General features: G+C 36.7%; 1 protein-coding gene and 1 long non-coding RNA gene across 5 annotated transcripts in view; one reads left to right on the top strand and one right to left on the bottom strand.

The window, feature by feature from the left end:
- Positions 1–19,018, top strand: part of PHACTR3 (phosphatase and actin regulator 3) — a 105,808-nt gene that overhangs the window by 22,313 nt on the left and 64,477 nt on the right. The window contains exon 1 of one of the 3 annotated variants that reach the window (XM_084537882.1): positions 8,055–8,198. The exons of the other annotated variants lie outside the window; for them this stretch is intronic. The gene's annotated coding sequence lies outside the window, so the exon portion shown is untranslated. Of the gene's footprint in view, positions 1–8,054; positions 8,199–19,018 lie in introns of those variants that run through there. 3 annotated transcript variants of the gene reach the window in all.
- LOC311445600 overlaps positions 1–19,018 on the bottom strand; it is a 245,444-nt gene that overhangs the window by 173,579 nt on the left and 52,847 nt on the right. The window contains exon 2 of one of the 2 annotated variants that reach the window (XR_014698532.1): positions 18,299–18,597. The exons of the other annotated variant lie outside the window; for it this stretch is intronic. This is a non-coding gene — a long non-coding RNA (uncharacterized lncRNA). Of the gene's footprint in view, positions 1–18,298; positions 18,598–19,018 lie in introns of those variants that run through there. 2 annotated transcript variants of the gene reach the window in all.

The following is a 19,018-nucleotide window of genomic DNA, read 5'->3' as shown; positions in this document are numbered from 1 at the left end:
TTGTGCGTAGTACTGTATCAGACCGGTTATTTAAGTAAATGTGCTTGACTTTTTCTTTTGGGATTTCCCATATGCATTGTTGTCATATTCTCTCTAGTTCTATTTCATATTCCAAACTTCCTGCCTTTGGAACATTTTTTAACCCTACTACAATTTTGATTTTTCGGACTATGTACCAGTATTGTCTACCACCACAACACAACAACCTGTACAACCACTTTGAAGTTTCAGAAGTTTATACTATTAGTGCAGCTTTGTTGTCACTGGTGAATTGCCAAAGTCATGTTCAGAACCTAGGACAAATAGTTATTTAAAAATAAAAGCACTCTTTGGCTTGATATGTAATAACTCCAGTAGGACCACATTTGCCTTTTTGTATGTAGATACATAGGCTGTCTGAGTTCTCATCTCACATGCATCTAGATCAATTTTAGGTGAGGAACACATTCATATCAGTGTAATAAACCAAATGCATCTCCATGTTGCAAGTCCACACTCAAAGGAAATGTAAATGAGCCAAATCTACACTAAATAAATCCCTACGTTTGTGAAATACTACATACATCTATTTAAGGGAGTGGAAATGTACATCTATCTCAGCCTGCATATGAGGGATCATAGACACAATCTGTTCCCTATGGCATCCTTCTATGGAAGAGTGGAAGAAGAAGTGCAGGAGTAGACGAGGAAAAGTGGAAAGAGAAATAGGCCTTTGTTGTAACAATGCAATGCCCTGATTAGTGAGTGCATCTGAGACATTGCAGACATGCTGTGGACTGCTTCTGAAAAAGTAATTTGTGACTGCCCTATCATGAAGCAAAGAGGGAGTTGTGCTAGAATATCACATCTTCTGAGATTGTGCAATTTATGATCTTTGTTCAACACTGTGCCTAAAGGCACAATTTAGCCCATATTTTGTACGTAGACAATTCAAAGAAAAATAGATGCATGTACAGTTCACAGTTCTGTCTTTTCTTCCACCACACAGAGGTGGTGCATTGTGCACCACCTGCAATTAAAATGCATTATGCATTACTAAGAGCAAAGAATGTTACAAAATTTACCTCACATCCACCCATTTGCATTATATTCCCCATAGAATGTTCCATAAAGAATACAGTTGATAAATACAATTTTATTTTATTTTATTTTTTGTAAAATCTCTATCACGTTTGCTTATTTCCATAAAGTGTTTTACTAATGTAATATTGCTCTATATTTTTTATGAGAGTTTTGACTTTTTAATGAAGCAAGGTCCTTTTCTATAGGTTGTGTGTAGCCCTGAGCTGACCTTGGTGCTGAATAGTGGAACGCTCTCTGGTACACTCTCTGATAAATCACTGGTATTTCTAGTGCTGATTGATAAAGATAAATGTATGCTTATGAAGATATATATCATGTTGGTATATCTTAGTCTTAGTGTCTGATTAATGTAGAGCCTGTCTTAAATTCTTTAGTGATTTTTAAGGAGGCTAATCAAAAGAGACACAAAACAGGAGTCCATGAAAGCGTTGCAGAACAAAAATTCAACAATTCATGACATGCTGATTTGGATCTATGTACATGCATAAAAATATTAGCCAGTTTTAGTCATCTGAGCAATGAAAATATGCTTTCAAAGCTGTGGGCCTTGCAATGTACCGTATGGCAGTAATCAGTTGTATAATGATTTATCACATATATGGAGGGCTGAAGTCCATGTTTTCCGAACTGACTACAAACAAAAACCATTTTCACACAGTATGCTGTGTTCTCATTGATTATTCTCTTTAGAAATCACCACAATTTTAAATGAAAATGCAACACAGATTGTGAAGTAAAGCTCATACAATGTGAAAAGGGATTGTTGAAAAGCAGGAATGCTTCTTTGTGAGATCACTCTTTTCACTATCATTTGTATTGGCTGGTGAAAGATTGGTCATCCATTTTTCAAGTTATCTCTGTGGTGATGAATGTTAGAAGTTACAAGGATCTTATTTTAACTGATGAAAAAGAAAACCATATTCAATACGATGCTATGTAACATCTGTAAAGCTTCCCTGAAAATTTTATTTGGAGGTCAAACTTGCAATTTCAGTTGCAAATAAAAATGTCATCCCAAGAAGTTAATCAATACCAGCTGTTGGTTACAAACAATTGTTCCATTTCTGCTGGTTGCATTTCTTGTACCGAGACAAAATGAACATGGCTTACTATTTCTTGTTTTACAAAAGTTAATGTAGCAGTCTAAAAGAGTGGGTAATTTATAGGCTTCTAACTCTTTCCAGCTGTGGTCAAGTGGAATTTTTTATTGTGCTTCAGTGTTTCTGCCTGAATGTTAAAAACATACATTTGGAAATCTGTAAAAATATAGGTTAAAAATATAGGAAATAGTTATGAATGTGGAATAATTGATGGATATGGACATCTATTTTATCTGTAAAAATCTTAGGATGATCCAGGTTGAAAGGGATTTCAGGAGATTATTTAGTCCAATCCAAAGGTTCTTTGCAAGACAATCATGTTTCTAGTTTCTTAAGGGATGCTATGGTTAGAAAATAAGTTGAATTATGAAGTTATATTGTGACTGCAGAAACAACAAGTGTACAGCATGATTACATTAATTTTTTTTTCTGTCAAATACCTTAAGTTAAGCTCTTATTCCTGTGAAAATCAGTGACAGTAAATTAAGAAATGCAGTGTTATGTCTTTTACATCTTTTGAAGTACTACTTATCTATGACCAACTTAGAATCATTATCCATATTTCATTCACAGAGTAATAATACTTTGCTGTGTAGGTAATCACAATAATGGTCAACAGAAATAAGTATGATTTAGAGATGTGAGTGAATAATGCCAGTGGAACCTTCCCTTTCCATTGATTGCACCCTGGTCCTCAAACGTAGGATAGTAATTTAGTTTGGTTTTAAAATCAAGTTAGGAAATGCCAGAATTAAAGTTATTGTGATAAAGCATTAATTCAGCCCCTATATAAAGTGTTTAACTGATGAAAAAATCCTTAATTGCAAGGTCATATGCTTCTTCCCCTACAGGTAGCTTTTGTGCATCTAACTTTGGGTTCTTTTATGTACTTTCATGGTAGCTAACAAGCTGTATCAGTAACAGCTTTAAAAATTGATATTTCCCATCATTCATTCATAGGATTATAATGAGTATTGATACTTTGAGTTGAGTATTGATTGACTTTGAACTGTGACATTATTGCAACTGGAATACTGGATTTATCATTCTTCACCTATGCAGTTAAGACCAGCCTTTTTGATTTAAATAGTAGATTTGATTTAAATAGCATTACACTGAGTGGCTTCTGTTTGAAAAACTAACCATGAAATGGAGCTAGCAATGGTATACTGTTGAAGTAATCATTTCAGACCTATGTAAAACAGATTTGCTACTATATATTCCCTGTTGGCTAAATTATGACTCTAGAGTCTTGACTGTGCTGGGAGTAGGCAGCAGCTCTCTATTTCTGTCCCCTAAACAAAAGGTAACTAATCTTCTCTTCCCCCTTACAACCACTCACAGGGTTAACAAAAAGAGTAGCAATGCAATGCAACATATATAAGATATACATGCAAACAGAACATGTATGTAAATTTTCAGTCTTTCACCAATTCTCTCTTTCCCCTTTGCAGTAATTCTAGGCTTGGACAGGATTTTATACAATCCAGTTGCATAACAACCATTCAGTGAACCATTAAATTGCTTACACATACAACAAATTTTTGTGACAGATGATAAAAATAAAAAATGACAAAAGGCCTTGTTGTGAAAGCAAAAGGAAATTATTACCACATTTAAATAAACAAAAATATCCTAATTAAGGCTAATCAAGAGACATGGAGATAGTATAGCTTTTGAAAATACTGTTTAGGACATTTAAAAGATGCTTCCAGGAATATACTGGAATATCTGATCTCTCTCTCTCTCTTTTTATTTATTTATTTTTTTATTTTATTTTTTTTTTTACTTTTTAATTTATTTTTACTGGCTGCAACATTATTTCCAAAACAGACTAGGCTACAAATGTTAATTATTGAAATAGTAACAAGGTACTCCAAGCAAGTCAAGTGTATTCAAATGAAAAAGACTTTAGAATCAGAGTTTCTGATTTAAGGAGTAATTGTTTCCAGTCTTTGACTGCAAGGAAGGAAGACAGAAGAAATTCCTCCGATAGAAGAAAGTCTCAAATTTTAATCCATACACAATTTATGAGTATTTAAGAAATACCAAATAAGTTATTGTCTTTATTTCATTAAAACCTGCTTAACAGGGATTCCTCAATTGCCAATTTTTCTTCAGTGTTTCCAAGTGACTACTGATTCTATTTTGAAGAGTTCTAAAATTAGTACACAGCATTCTGATATACAGTCACATTTTCAGTTTCTTTCTTTCTTTTTTTTTTTTTTTTTCCCTTGAAAAACTGGAGTCAGAAGTAAAGCACCCTGGATTTTCAAGAGCCAATTTGTCCTTACCCATCCCTGCCAAAATGGGGAAACAAGCTTTCTGGTATCCACATAGGGTTTTGTATGCCATGTCATATGCTATGTCAACTGTTGCAGTCATGTAGCAAATGGTATATTTGGCAATTCAACCTCTTTTTAATTGAAAGATACTTAAACAAACTGCACAGTGAAACAGTAGAAAATGGAATGTTACCCAGCTTCAATAAAAGGGCTCACCATTTGGTGCCAGCAAAGAATACCTTATTTTCTAGTTGTAATTGAAGATCTTGAGGTCTCTTCCAACCTAGAAATTCTGTGATTCTGTGATCTACAATGTACTCATAAATAAACTAATGTCTTCTAACACAGAAATACACTGACAGCAGAAATGTAGAATATTATATCCACACAACATCACATGAAACATTTAGGATGCTTCACAAAATCCACATACCTGAAGTACGCTTACTAAAGATAGCTGAACAAAATCTTAGTTCTCCAGTACCTGGAGTTCTGAGTCTCATGGAAAAAGGTAAAATTGAAGTCTGTGTCCTGTTAAGGAGGAAAACTTCTAAATTTTTCATGGTAATGGAAAACCTGAATCTGAATTTAATCCATTCTAAGCTTTTTCATAAGCAAGAATATAAGACACCAACCTTCTCAGCATGTTGATTCATTTGCTAGCATAGTCCTGTACCAAAAAATTCAACTTGCACTGTTCTCTGCAGTTTGCTTCAAAAACCCACCAGAAATACATGTGGCCAGAACACAGTTCCTCCATTGGTTAACTACCAGTTCTTTTGACATAAGGAGTAACAATTTGTATAAACTTCCAAAACAGGAAAGGTCTCCATTTTATTTTTCAACAAAATATTTCAGAATCTTCTGCTAGATTTTCAAACTTGTCTTCCTAAATTTCAAGTACTCATATGCTTAGCAAATGTGGATTTAAAACTCAAAGAAGCAAAGCATGTTTGCCCATAAGGCATCTCACTGACAGATGAATCCTATTAACTTTACTAAGACTATGTACTTAAATTTGAGCATATGTTTGGGAAGTTTGTTGGGTCAGATTCTTTAGTTTAATTCTGCTTAATATTTATTATTTATATTTGAAAGTGAGGTCTTTGGTTGTCATAACTTCTTTCCAGAACTGCAGCAAGTAAAAAGAATGAAGCTGTACACAGATTGAAGTCATTGTCTTCTTTGTCTTTTTTTTTTTTTCTTTAATTCACTTTAAGGTATATTTGTCCTTTTCCTTCTACTTTATCTTTCACTTTTCCCCACTTTACCCAGCTGTCCAGTATTCTTGATTGCAGCCTTATTTACCCACCCAATTTTATATTCAGTAGTCATACAGGGAAAGGCTAGTCTTGCCAGTCATAAGGTGAAGAGTCCTGTGAGATGACTCAACATCCTTCTTTCTCTTATGACACAGCATACAAAAATCACTAGTCTTGGAGCACATGCCTGTGAGATTATTATAGGGAGTACTTGCTGAATAACAATTAGATTAATGGCCAGATGCTGATTGATGGGTCAGGATAATGCTCACTAGGCAAACTTCTACTAAATATAAAAAAAGAGAGATTTTTGTTTTCAACTTGTCATTGCATTTCCTTCTCTAAGATCTTTAATCTCTTCTCACTTTACAGACATAATAACATAAAAAATAATCAGGAAATCCAGACTTAACTAAAAGTCTACCTTCCATATTTCTATGCTGGCTCCCTTGTTAAAGAGAATCAGAAACATCTGAAATGCAAAAATTACATTCAGCAAATTCCTTAGCGAGAACATTTATGTATATTTATTGTATATATATATATATATATACACAAAAACGTTGACCTAAGCTGTGCTATTGGCATTAATTAAAAGACTGCAAGTGATGTTAACAGTTATTGAAATAGTATTTCATTCAAGTTTTTCTTTATAGTATCCCTCAGAGAGTAGCATGCTTGTTTATGACTGAAAGTCTGTCTCCATTTTACACGTTTATTGAATTAAAATAAAGCAATCTTACATTATCCATACTATTAGTACACTTTTTTAGAATAGGCAATGTACCTGAGTTGAAATGTATCAGTCAGTCACTGACTGCTTGAAGTATTATGGAAAATCAATGTAAACACTTGTAGAAGATACATAGGAAAACTAAATAAGAGGAAAAAAAAAAAAAAAAAGTTAATTTGCATTTAATGGGGCAAAAAGGTCTGATTTAGTTTAAATTTGTAAGAATTTTCTGAAATTTTGTTTAGATTTTCTCCCAGGATTTTGGAAATTCGCTAGCCATTTTAAGAGCAAGAGGTATGCCTAGTGCTCAGAGGTGGGCCTGTTTGCCAGAACAGTATTTCAAGAATTTCTTGACCTAAAATCTATGGAAGCAGTTACTGCTCAGTTTATTTGAGAGGTATTCTCCTCTAAAACTGAAAAATGATAACTTGGGAACATAGGTTTAATGTCCATCCATCTCTTAAGATGTAACATAATAGTGCTTGTTAGTAGGGACAAGATACTCCTGAGCAGTCAACAAAGAGCTGAAGCAGCCGCAGAATGAGATTTCAGTAGAGAACTCTAAATACTGCCTTATTTGAAAGTGTGGAAGAATTCCTGTGCCTGTGGTTTTGGCCAGTTTTGTACAGACACCTTGCAAGCAAAGTCCACCTAAAACAAGCACTGTTTTTCACCTTGGTGTTTTCTGTATCATCAGCAGAGGATACTTGAACAGAACAGTCATTGTGGTTTTAAGTCTGCTTTTGCCTTCATGTAAGAAAGCCCGTGTTTTTAAATTTAGATGGTAATAATATGTTCCCAGTGACAAAATAATGTACAAAACTGTTCTGAGATACAGCTCGCTTCAAGCTGAGAGCAATGCAGCTGTTCACTGAGAGTCATCTCTTCTTGTTTCTTTTAAATCTAGAGCATCTGCCTTTCCAAAACACTTCAATGTTAAGTCTCCCTAATGAAGGCATTTAGGATTGCAGGAAGGAAAGACTGTTTTCCTGCGTTCTGGGAAGCATGGTTAAGACTGGGTGGGGAATAATATGAAATTTAAATAGTCTAGAAAAAAATAGTAAGGGTAAAGCCCAGAGCAGGCTTTCACTACTGTAATTTAAGCTGGAATCTTTTCAAACACTGCTGAAGCAGTTTGCTGACATTGCTGTATCACAAAATTGCCTTGGGAGAAAGGAATCACAGGTTTGGTGTGGGAGCCGACCGAAAGTTAGTGGGGTTAGAGGCACTTAAAAGACCAAAACTCTCCAATGTGTTTGGTTCTGGTGGTAAATAGAGTCTAGAGGTCTCCTCCAGCATTTCCAGTGAAAAACTTACATTGGTTAAACAGCGAATTCCAGCTTCTTCTACAGAATAAAAAGAAGAGAAACTTCTGTGACAAAGACAAGTTGGTTTGCAGATTTTCATCTGGTTCTTCATTTAGAAAACCGAGCCCAATTCTGAGCATTACGTGGGTTTTCACAGTTGCATACAGTATACTATTAATGATCCGGGTGCCTGTCAGTGAAGGGATGATTTTCTTGGTTAAAATAGGAAATGTATTCATCTGTTTTACATAATATAAACAGACCTGGATAGAGCCCAAAGGGTCCATCCTTGTATTCCTATGCAACTTGAAAAGAAAAAAAGTGAAGGAGTTTCAAGGCAGAACAGAGGGTGAAAGGAAATAACTGATTTCTTCCTTGGACTGAGCTGCTGCCTTCTGTGTGCTCCAAGCAAGCAGCAGCCCTCAGAGGTAAGTAACAAGGAATAGAAGAAATGAGTAAAAAAAAACAAAAAACGGATAAATACCTACTTTCTGCTACTGATGTCTTATTTTGTTAAACTGATATATCATATTTACTTTGATTTTTAACTGATGTGGGTGGACATAATCTGCTCCAGCTTTGGGCATTTTTTTTTCTTAGCATTTCTGAAATTCTATATTGAGGGTATGCAGCTATGTTTTAACATGAAGGAATTAGGATTCCTATGATATTTTGCTTGTGATACAATATCAAGAACGTGTTGTCTCTGTGATCAGTAGGAATACAGGAGAAAATTCCATCGGATTGCTTCTAGCTGATAAAGTGGGATTGTTTTTTCATAGTTTGTGGTCTGAAAAATAATCATACATTTCATAACCATGAATGTATTCCTCCAAAACTAGGAAACGTTGATGGTGCTGGCAGATTAATTACATAACTGTCTATTACACTTGCTTGGTTTCAATATTGAAATATACACTTTTTCAATAAGGAGAGGGATTTATGTCTACAGTTATGTTGCAGAGAACCTGGGGCAGCAGGGAATGGAGGATTTTTCCCACTGCAACTATTGCAATGCTTTTTGTTTAGCTGTGTTGGATAGCTGATCCTTTTTCCCCAGCACTGACGGGAAAAATAGTTTTTATGAAAAATCCAGCAGTTCAAGGTAATTTTATTTCTATGAGCCATTTAAATCTGATCAGGTAATGTAACAGTTGCCCACCATGTCTATGATTGCATTTTGCTTCATACTCTGAAGATGCAGAATGTTTTTATGCTATCTAGTACTGAAGATGTTGATGTATATTCATTTTCAATTCAATTTCAGTTGGAAATAAATATACATCACAACTGAAAAATCAGTTGAAAAAAATGTGTTTTGTAAAACGTGAACTTTTTCAATAGGATATGATAAAACATATTGAAGCACTCAGAAGGAGATCCTATTTTATAAATTTGGACGTGCATTACAATTGAAATAAATGTCTGGTGAAATTAAATTCACATACTTAAAAAAAAAAAAAAAAAAAAAAAAGTCAATTCCCTTCCTTTCTCACTCTTCCTACACATTATTCATCTGGTATGTGAAAATCTGTTTGTGGCTTCCACAAAAAAAGCAAAGCAAAAAGAAAGCCAAAGATGTTTTAGTTAAATAATGATTATTCTTCAGGATCCTTTTAAAGCACAAAAACAAAATGTTCTCCAGATACACAGAAAGCATCACATACATAGTTTCAGATAATTACATGTTATATACCAGAAAGCCACTATATTAAGAGCACATTATTAAGATTTTAAAGGCAAGCACTGAAAACCTAGGAAATACCAGAATTATGGTTGCCTATGCAACCATCATTTGGTTCCTTGTGCATATGCATTAAGATGCAGTCTTTAATTGCGTGATCACACACATTTTTCTCCAGTGATCTATAAAGGTAGAAGTCTTAATGTATTCAGAAGCTTTCCTGTAGTGCTTATCACTCCAGTACCTCCTCCAAAAAAGCCCTGAGTAGTGTGGGGCTGGTGTGTCCACCTTACATAGCTGCAGAGTGTGCAGAGGATCAGAGAGACTTCAAAGCTACTGACTTTGACTGCCTCACATGAGATGCACACACCATGATTTTCCAGGATCATTTGATTAGGCAGCATTTTATATGCCTAAAAACAGTGTCTACTAAATTCTGCTGTGGGTCCTTACCTACCCGAAGATTTGTATGCCAACCACAGTTTCCAGAGGAGCACTCCAATTAAATGGCTTACTCCTGTGCCCCAGGGGCAGTCTGGCAGGGGAGGGGAGAGCCCAGTTCTCCAAGGCCACATTTAATAGCCTTACCTAGGAGCTCTGTCTACCTTTCCTCACGGTTCACTGACCCATTCACAACTTCAGCAGCAAAGTCATAATACCGTTTCTCAGCAAATGACTATAGACTATCATGTAAGGAACCGAATTAAGATTATGTAGGCAAGAGCATGCATGTACGAATTCTGGCAAAGGCTTCAGAATATAAATTGAAACAGCCCCAGACCTTCTGCCATGTAACATCAGATCAACATCACTGTTTCATCAGCAATATTTCAGCCAGTAGCACCACTGCAGAGAATAACAGGGTAACTGAACTGAACCCACAGATGGGAACGAGGATGAAGCCTTTACCAGAACCCATCAGCTATTTTCCAGTACAGGAGCAGTGTAATCTTGGATTCCATCTGAGGCTCTCGAAGAGAGTCTGCTCTAAGCTTAACCTTTTTTTTTTTTTTTTTTTTCCCCCCCCACTCTCCTTAGTTTAACTCTCTCCAGCTGAGTTTTGTCTCTTTTGAAATTTTGGCTCTAGACCTACTAGACCTATCTTTTTCCCATTACTAATCCCTACACTTCACCATTCCCAGACACAATTTCTTCTGTAAAATCTGTCTGAAGCAGAGTTTCATGATATGTGCTCTGGAAGCAAAGCCAATGAAGAGGTTGCTCTGCCTTTAGCCATTTGTTTCCATTCCCACCCTGTAGCTCATCATCCTGCACTCAGCTTCTCATCCTTCATTTTGCCCACTGAATGGTTTCTGAGACAAGTTTGTGATGTGTAGCACTGAAATAACCCAGGTTAAGAATATCGTCTAAAAATAAGTGTAATTATAGACATTAGAGGGAATTTATAGTGGTTCCTGGAGGTAGCATCTATTTAAGTTTGACTAAATAGAATATTTTAATCTTCCTTTAAATTAACTATATATATATATATATATTTTGCTGTTACATTTGTAGTGCTAGTCAACAGTTTGAATCTCTAATGTAATTCCTAGTAATCCCCATATCTGTAATAACCTTTGGTGGCTACACTGTAAGCATTAAACACGTTATACACATGAACATGCTAAGAATGCTATGTTAAGCTTGGTATCAAGAGGTGATAAATTATACCTGATTAATTTATTGCTCTCACATACATGGAAATATTTTGTCTACCCAAAAACCCTTGTGTCTGCTGGAAACCCTGCAATTATAAAGAAACCCTGAAGTAACAGAGTGTGATTTCTGTAGTTTTTGTTGGTCTGAAAAGGACTTGATTCATAGTAGACCACATCATGCAATTTCCTTCAGCGTGGTTTTGTCATGCTGACAACTGCCCCGATACAACTTCAGCCATGTGACTGGAACACTTTTCCTCACTCCCCTTGGGTGTTAGAAGCAAACAAATCTCAACTCAGAGTGGGTAAAAGGTTTCCAGTTTCACTTCAGCATTTTTCTGTTGTGTGGTTTTGACTTGAACACTTATCAGGCTTTTGTTGTAGAGAGAGTGGAGTGCAAAGCTGTTTGGAGAAAGAAAGCTACTAACCTGGGGAAATAAAAATGGTTTCCTTAATGAATGGACATTATCTCAAATCTGATTAAGTACATAAGGTATGAAAATCCCAAAGGCCCCTGTGGTGAACCGAATTAGATTGCTGTTGGATTTGTAGCGGTCAGTTCACCTTCCTATTGCAGTTTCCTTTTTCTGTTTCTGATCTCTGAAAGCGATGTCTGTGAGAGGTAACTTTGCAGTGGTATGATATTTTTCATCTTTTTTTGCACTTTTCACTGAGGCAGCTGGGAAGGAACTGAATGGTGAAAACGCTGTAACTGAAGTAGATGAAAGACTGCTCTAATTTAGTCAACAGTTCCTAGCATGAGCTGGGAAAATTTGTTCATTTCCAATAAGTGAAAATTATGACATATGAAATTTGAAAATTATGGAATTTTCCATGGAAACTGGAACTTGAAATTCTGTTATCTTCTTTTTCTAATGTTTATTAAATCACCTTCATTTGATATATATTTTTTTACTTCTCAGGGAGATAAGCCAAGATCAGTTCTGAACCAGCTACTGGAGAGGCCTGTGGCAGATCTTCAGCTGGTATAATCAGTAATAGATGGACTGATTTATAAGAGCTGTAACAATTTATAACACTGGTTGTTAATCTGCCCTGGAAAACTTACTTGTGAAAACACTTAGCTCTTTGTGGTAAGAAAAAACAGTTTTGTGGTTAGAGTACCGGACTAAGGAAAGGATCTGTTCTACATCCAGTTCTTCAAAACTTTGGAAAAGTCATTAAAATCTGGGCCTCAGTATGTCTTGTGAAGTTTGACTACCCTTTTTTCTTTTTTTCTTTTTTTTAAATATATATTTAAATTGCAATTTCTTCAGACAGACACTCACTAAAAATAATTTATCAATTATTTGCTTGTATTTTTTTTTTGGTTATTTGGTTGGTTTTGGTTTTGTTACAGCTTTTGTCTTGGAGTTCTTATAAGGCTACGAAAAAACCTGCCTGCCACTCTAACGAGAATAATTTTTGAAACCTAAGAGGCCAAGTCACAGAAAAATTTTTCACTTGGCGTGGCTGCAGAGCCCATGCCTGGAGATAAGCTTGAGCCTTATACAAATAGAGACTGTTCTGCTGTCAGTAGTGATCACACAATAATCATGTTATGACAGATCTAAAACAAGAATGAAGATGTCGGAGGTACCTAGCAGCAAATGTAAATTTAATCTTAAGATAAAAGCCTATCAAATGTACCCAAGTGGTTTATTGCCACAGATGCTAATTAGGAAAAAGTGTATTACGCACACAGCCATTTGTTCCAAATGGTTCTTCAGGGAGGGGGTTAAGGAGGAGTTTCTCCTGTGTGGCTTGTTCTTGTTTACAGAGGTTGTTAATATTTGCCTAACCATCTCAGTGAATCAAATGGACTTAAGTGTGACTGGAAACTTCTGTTTTCAATGAAAAGAAACTCTTGCAACACATCAGGAGTGGAAATTCTCATGAGAGTTGTAAATTATGGACAAATATCAATAATAGGAGACAACGTAAGTCCAGCATTCAGGTACTTAATTTCTAGAAAAGGGACTACATAAAAAATCAGCTAATTAGGTAAACTGGAAACCCTAAAATGGACAGTCCAAAAAGCAAGATGCCTACAAGCTCTCTTTAAATTGTTAAAAATACACTCCATTTAAAAGCCAGGTGAAATAGGTGCCCATAACTCAAGATAAAGCTGTCCTAAAATAGCATGACTGGTTAAAGAAAAAGTTAAGACAATACCGTAGGAAAAAGACTGATATTTAAGATGTAAAGTTTGGCTGAATGAAGGGAACCACCTTTCAGACTGCATCTTTCTCATTTTCCCCAGACCATGTTGTCACTGTCAAGCAGAGCAGGTTCCAGCCCAGGATGTGCTGGGAAAACGACCAACTTTGTCAGGGAGCCTTAGGTTATCAAAAGCCAGAGGAACAACACAAGGATCTGTACACTGGCAATATTGCCATTTTCCAACAACCACAAAAAAATTGTTAATTCCCTAATAAAATGAGCAATTATAAATGTTAGCAGACGGAAAGTCCAAGGGAAGGCTCTGCACGTCAGCTGAGAACATCCCCATGTTAGTCACCAGGACAAGCATGCAGGGCAGTACAGTTTACACAGCTCCCTGCCACATGTTGATGATTTCAGCTGCTTATATTACAGATTTGCCTTCCCACAAGATCTCTCTGGCTTGCTGAGAAGCCGTTTTGGAAGCCATGCAGCTCGGGGAGGGATGTTGCTAGAGACGACTGCCTCATCGCTGTTCCCTGCTCTAACCAGCTGGTCACTGCTAAGCCACGCAGGTCAGGGGAGTGTTACTGCTGGTGTTTCCTATGATCAGAAGGTGCTGTGAAGTCAGCAGCAGGTTTACAACATCCTTTATGCCTTTTATGCAACTCAAAAACACTAATCCCTGAGAAAGAAGTTCGCGGTACCTCATGCCACAGCAGCTTCTGGGAGCACCTCTTTGCTTTTGCCTTGAGCCCCCAGCTGTGTTTTCCTACTCTGTGCCGCTCAGCTCCTAACAGGGCAGAGCAGAGGATTTCCTTCTGTCCCCTCTACGAGACAGACAGATGTGGTGCTTTCAACTATTGTCAAGGCTGTCCTTAATGTACCTGCTCTTATGTATCCAGATTTCCAGGGAAACTGTGCAAACAGATGTCTTAGTCCGGTATATAAATACAGCCGTGAAATTATCCCATGGGCACAATTAGGACAATTATGCATGTAAGATGGATAACGAGAAAACAAAAATATCTAATTAAATGTGAATTTGCTATTATGCGGGAAGTAGAACTGTATGAACTCATAAACAGTGCACGTAGATCTCCCTTGCTGGGTGACACAGGATCACTGCTGTGAAATTTCTGCAAACCTTTGAAACCTCTGCAATATTGGGCATCAGCAGGCAAGCATACAAAGAGATGATGAGAGGAGGAGACAGGTAGTTGTGACAAAAATAGAAGACTGGCCATTATGCGAGAAAGTTGAACGTAATCTGCAAGTACAGTAGAACTGACAATCATTTAGACAGTGTATCACACTCTCTTCTCCAGCCATACTGCCTTCAGACATTTCTGTTTTAACAGATTATCTGACCTTTAACAATACAAGTGTGGAGAGAGTTGCTAATATCGGGGAGCTTCATTTTGGTCATCTCTGCTTCTAGCTACCTCTTCAAATGTTTAATAGCTGCCTCATCCCTCTTGGCTTCTCTGAAGTGGAAATTTTAATTTATTTATGCTGATGAGGAACTTTTTGATATCCTCTTCACTTCTTGTCACCATTACAGAGAAGAGGGCAATGATTTTTAAAGGAAACTTTTTTTATCTAGAACATGCAAAATTAAAAAGATACTGGAAAATGCAGTGTAATTCAGGCCCACAGAACTCTAGAGACCTAGTTAAAGAATACCTGTTAGTGGAATTAATTTTTCATGCTCCACATACACAGAGGAATACATTTCAGGGAATAAATAGGCCTGCAGTATAAAACCAGACAATTTTAAAAATAGTCTAATGAAATGGTAGAAACTTGACCTACTGAGAGTACTGAATTGTTTAAATATCCCATGATTTGTTAACTGTGCAACAAATGCTCAGCTCCACCAGTTGCTCAGTGGCTGAAGAGGAAATACCACATGTGACTAATCTGAGAGTTACTTGTAATATTTAATGCAGCCAGCCCCATCAAATATTTATTATTTAATCTATTTATTTATAACTTTGCCACTAAGTGTTACTTTAAAAGTAAGACCAAGGACAGAATTTGAACACAAACCATGGGTCGCTGTCATCCCATCTTCCCTTGAGACTGCTTGGACCAGCTTTCTCCAGCTTTTGTGCACCGAAATCCTTCAGATTTACTTCCCTGATTCTTCCCTGTTCTTCAATACTTTCTTCAGGAAGTGCACCCTTTTCCCCAGAAAATCTTGAGATTCTCTTAGGAGTCATGTAAATTAAACCATGGATTATTGAGCCTTTATGACTCACTTTACAGAGCTCTTCTTCTGAATAACCATGTGGGCCAGAAAATTAATTAATTTCTATTGTCTATTTCAAAAATCTATTAATATCAATGTCCTCAAGAAGAAATAAACTGTCACTCACTGAGAACTGAATTATCAGCCTGCAACGTTATTTTTGCAATACTGAATTTTCTCTGAAGGTACATCTCAGTTTATTTCAAGATTATCAAGACATGATTACCAAGCACCAAACTACCTTGGCAGTACTTATCCCAGAGCTTTGGAAGATGAACACATACATTGAACCATCAGAAACTTTAAGAATGCAAATTTCAGATTTTCACTTTTAGAAAGGAATCCTTGAAAATTTGGTCCACGTGCACCTTAAAGGGTCAAAACCCAGAGAGCCAAGGAGATCCTGGAATTTTCTATCTCTCCCTTGCCCCTCTTCCACCGGTGTGGGGGTGAAATACAAGGCAAGGGAGGGGACAGAATGTAATTTTCAAGTCAGTGTTATGACTCAAACACCTGGCAACAATAACACAGGCAAAGGACCCTTTCTCTCCCTATATTAGCGTCTTCTCCCTTATTTTTAGTGCCAAAAAAAATAGGTCTAGGCTGACTTGTGCGGCACAGTACCCTTGAAGACTGCAAGTGCAATGTTACACCTGTACTAACCCTGGACGTCAGCTCTAACAGCTGCACAAAGTAGAGAAAAACAGCAGAATCTGCTAAGCCTTCCCATTCCCCCAGATAATGACAACTTTTCCCATTTTTTCTCATTCCTCTCAGGGTAAAAGATGGAAGATAGGTGATAATTCCCTTTCAATACAGCATTTAACAATCATGTGGAAGGAGATAAATGCTATATTCCAGAGAGATTATCACTGTGAAACCCAATTATAATGAATAAAATGAGACAGCAAGTGCAACAGTCTGCAAATCCAGAGAAGCCTTGAGCTGTGTGAATAACTGATATTTTACTATGTTGGCAGTTCTGAAAAGTACTTAAAAATCTATTTGAAAGAAACTTTCAGCATTTCATACTTTGATAAACTGAAGGAAGATGAAACAAACAGCTTCAAAATAAAAACACAAGTCAGAGATTTTGGGGGGTGGAGGGTAAGGGTACTCTTCAACTCAAATGCACCACTGAAAAATTTTCTCCAGAATATTTTTTCAATTCTAGTTTTTGCATTCTCCACTGGCTTCAATGAATTGATGACATAAGTAAAAAGCCCTGGATCTGCAGAGCTGTCAACTATTCTAATTTTATACTGAGTATCACATTTGGAATTTAGGATTATGAAATTCTGGCATTAGGAAGTTGCAAACAATTTTCAGAGTTTATTAAAAAAAGCTGAATATTTTTTAATCTTCCTTTTTAATCTTCTATTTTGAAGGCAAAATAGAACGCAAATTCAATCTATCAATCGTGTGGCTTTGGATCTCTGACTCATGATTTTAAATACTTTGAAGTGAAAAAAGTGGGTTTAGAATAGACGTATGCTGTGGACGTGCCCTTCTGTTACTATTAGGACGGGAACCTATGCCAAAAGACACACCATATTATTTTCTTCCAGGCATACAATACCATGGAACTTAATAAATGCCATTATGAATGGCAGTTACTGATATTTGCATATGCATTAAGATGCAAACGTTTATCTGTCATTCTATAACTACTACAGCACAGTTTGATGCTTTGCCCACTAGAGTAATTTTTCTCAGAATAGTTCATTATCCAGTAAAATTCATAATAGGAGACAGCAAATTCCTGAATAAAATTTAGATTTTAGGGACTATCTGTAAATGAGGGGCTAGTATACGAATTACAGTACAGCTGCATTCTGGTCTATGTAGTTCTGGCTTGCTGTCAGTTGAGAAATGAATTGGACTGAAAAGCAACCCTTCCCCCTACGCAGACAGGCAGAGTCCTTTCTGAGAGATATTTGCATTCCTTAACTGTACACAAATGAACATTGCTGAAGCTTCAAAAATAGAGGTTGGAAGATGCTTGTGAAGTTCTCTCAATGAAATATTGAACAGGGGGTCTAAAAACGAACACTGGTTATCTGAAGTAAATGCCATAGAAAGAAAGCCAGTATTATTGTGGAAGAGAAAGGAACTGTTTACTTTTTATGTTTCTGCTCATTAAAAGTGTGATTAAATGGAAGGAGGCGAGATGAGATAGACCATGTGTCACGTCTTTCCACAGAAGACAGCCAGGCATCGTCACATCTGACTTCAGAATAAATTCCCCTGTAGCTATGTGTGCTAGTAGGGCTTGATTTTGTTCAATAACATGCTAGAAACTATTACTTTGCCGCGTTTGTACGAAGTAATTACTGGTACCACTCCATCTGTGCCTTATAACCCTCATTAGCCTCTGCTCTCATTTTCTACAAGGATTAATCTATTTTGAGAAGAATCATGGCAAGAAATTATGCTTGTATAGCAAGGTCTCATTCTGCAAATTATAAGAACTGTGAAGCTGTCCTTCTGTTTGCACTGAATCTAAGGCCACAATGTCAAAGAGAGGCGATTAAATGAGTCTGCAAAAAGATGTACATTGGCAGTCCTCGGTTTGCTTGTGTAACCGAGCTGTTACATGTACACAGTCAGAACTAGCCACGAATACAGCCACCATATGATTCATACGTACAGCTGCGGCAGCTATATATCAGATCAGATCTAAAAACGCACATACTTCATGTACAGCTGCACACCACAATCATTAAAAATATTCTTTTGTGACTGTCAGGGCAATCATTCTACGTGCAATTCCGTTTTTTTTTTTTTTTTTTTTTTTTTTTTTTTTTTTTTTTTTTTAAGGGCACATTATCCACATGTGCACCTTCAGCTGGCACTCACTCCAGACAGTGCTGGCCTGGCAGCTCTTGCTTTCATTCATGATCCTTGCAAGATCAGATGCATCACACCACCAGGCATCTCTGGAACTTCCTGGGCCTGTGTCTGCAGTCAGCATTTGCTCGGTTGCAGGGTTTAGCTCAACAAACTAAAAGGCAGAGTGCTGGACCAATATTCAGCCATGAAGATCCTCTTTCCAGCATTGGCTTGACCTAAGAGAGGTCACAATATATGTTGTGTTTCAGCTTTCCTCCTCTAGAAAGCACTTGGCACTTACAAAAAAATATTATGTAAGATGTGGTTGTTAGAGTTACATAACTGTTGGCAAACAACATACTAATACATGATACTAACTCATTTCATGTAGGTTTTGTATCATTTAAACACCACAGAGCATCCAGGTTAGTTTGTAGAGCAAAATGCTGAAAACTACCTTCCTGAAAAGTCTGTCTGTCCCAAGTGGCTTTGCAGTTGCTGTGCTAGAATTTATTTGCTGAGTGCCAAAGTGCGTAGCGGAGAAACAGAGTTGTAGGTCTTTGTTTGTTTGTTTTCTTAAACAGTCAAAATGTAAGTTAAACTTGCCTTTAGGCAGGCTTAGCACACCCTGCAGCCACCCTGGAACATTTTCAACAA

This window comes from Aythya ferina, assembly GCF_964211825.1.
Source record: "Aythya ferina genome assembly, chromosome: 16".
NCBI lineage: Eukaryota > Metazoa > Chordata > Aves > Anseriformes > Anatidae > Aythya > Aythya ferina.
Note: the sequence above shows the minus strand (reverse complement) of the source record. Positions and strands in the feature narration are given on the sequence as shown.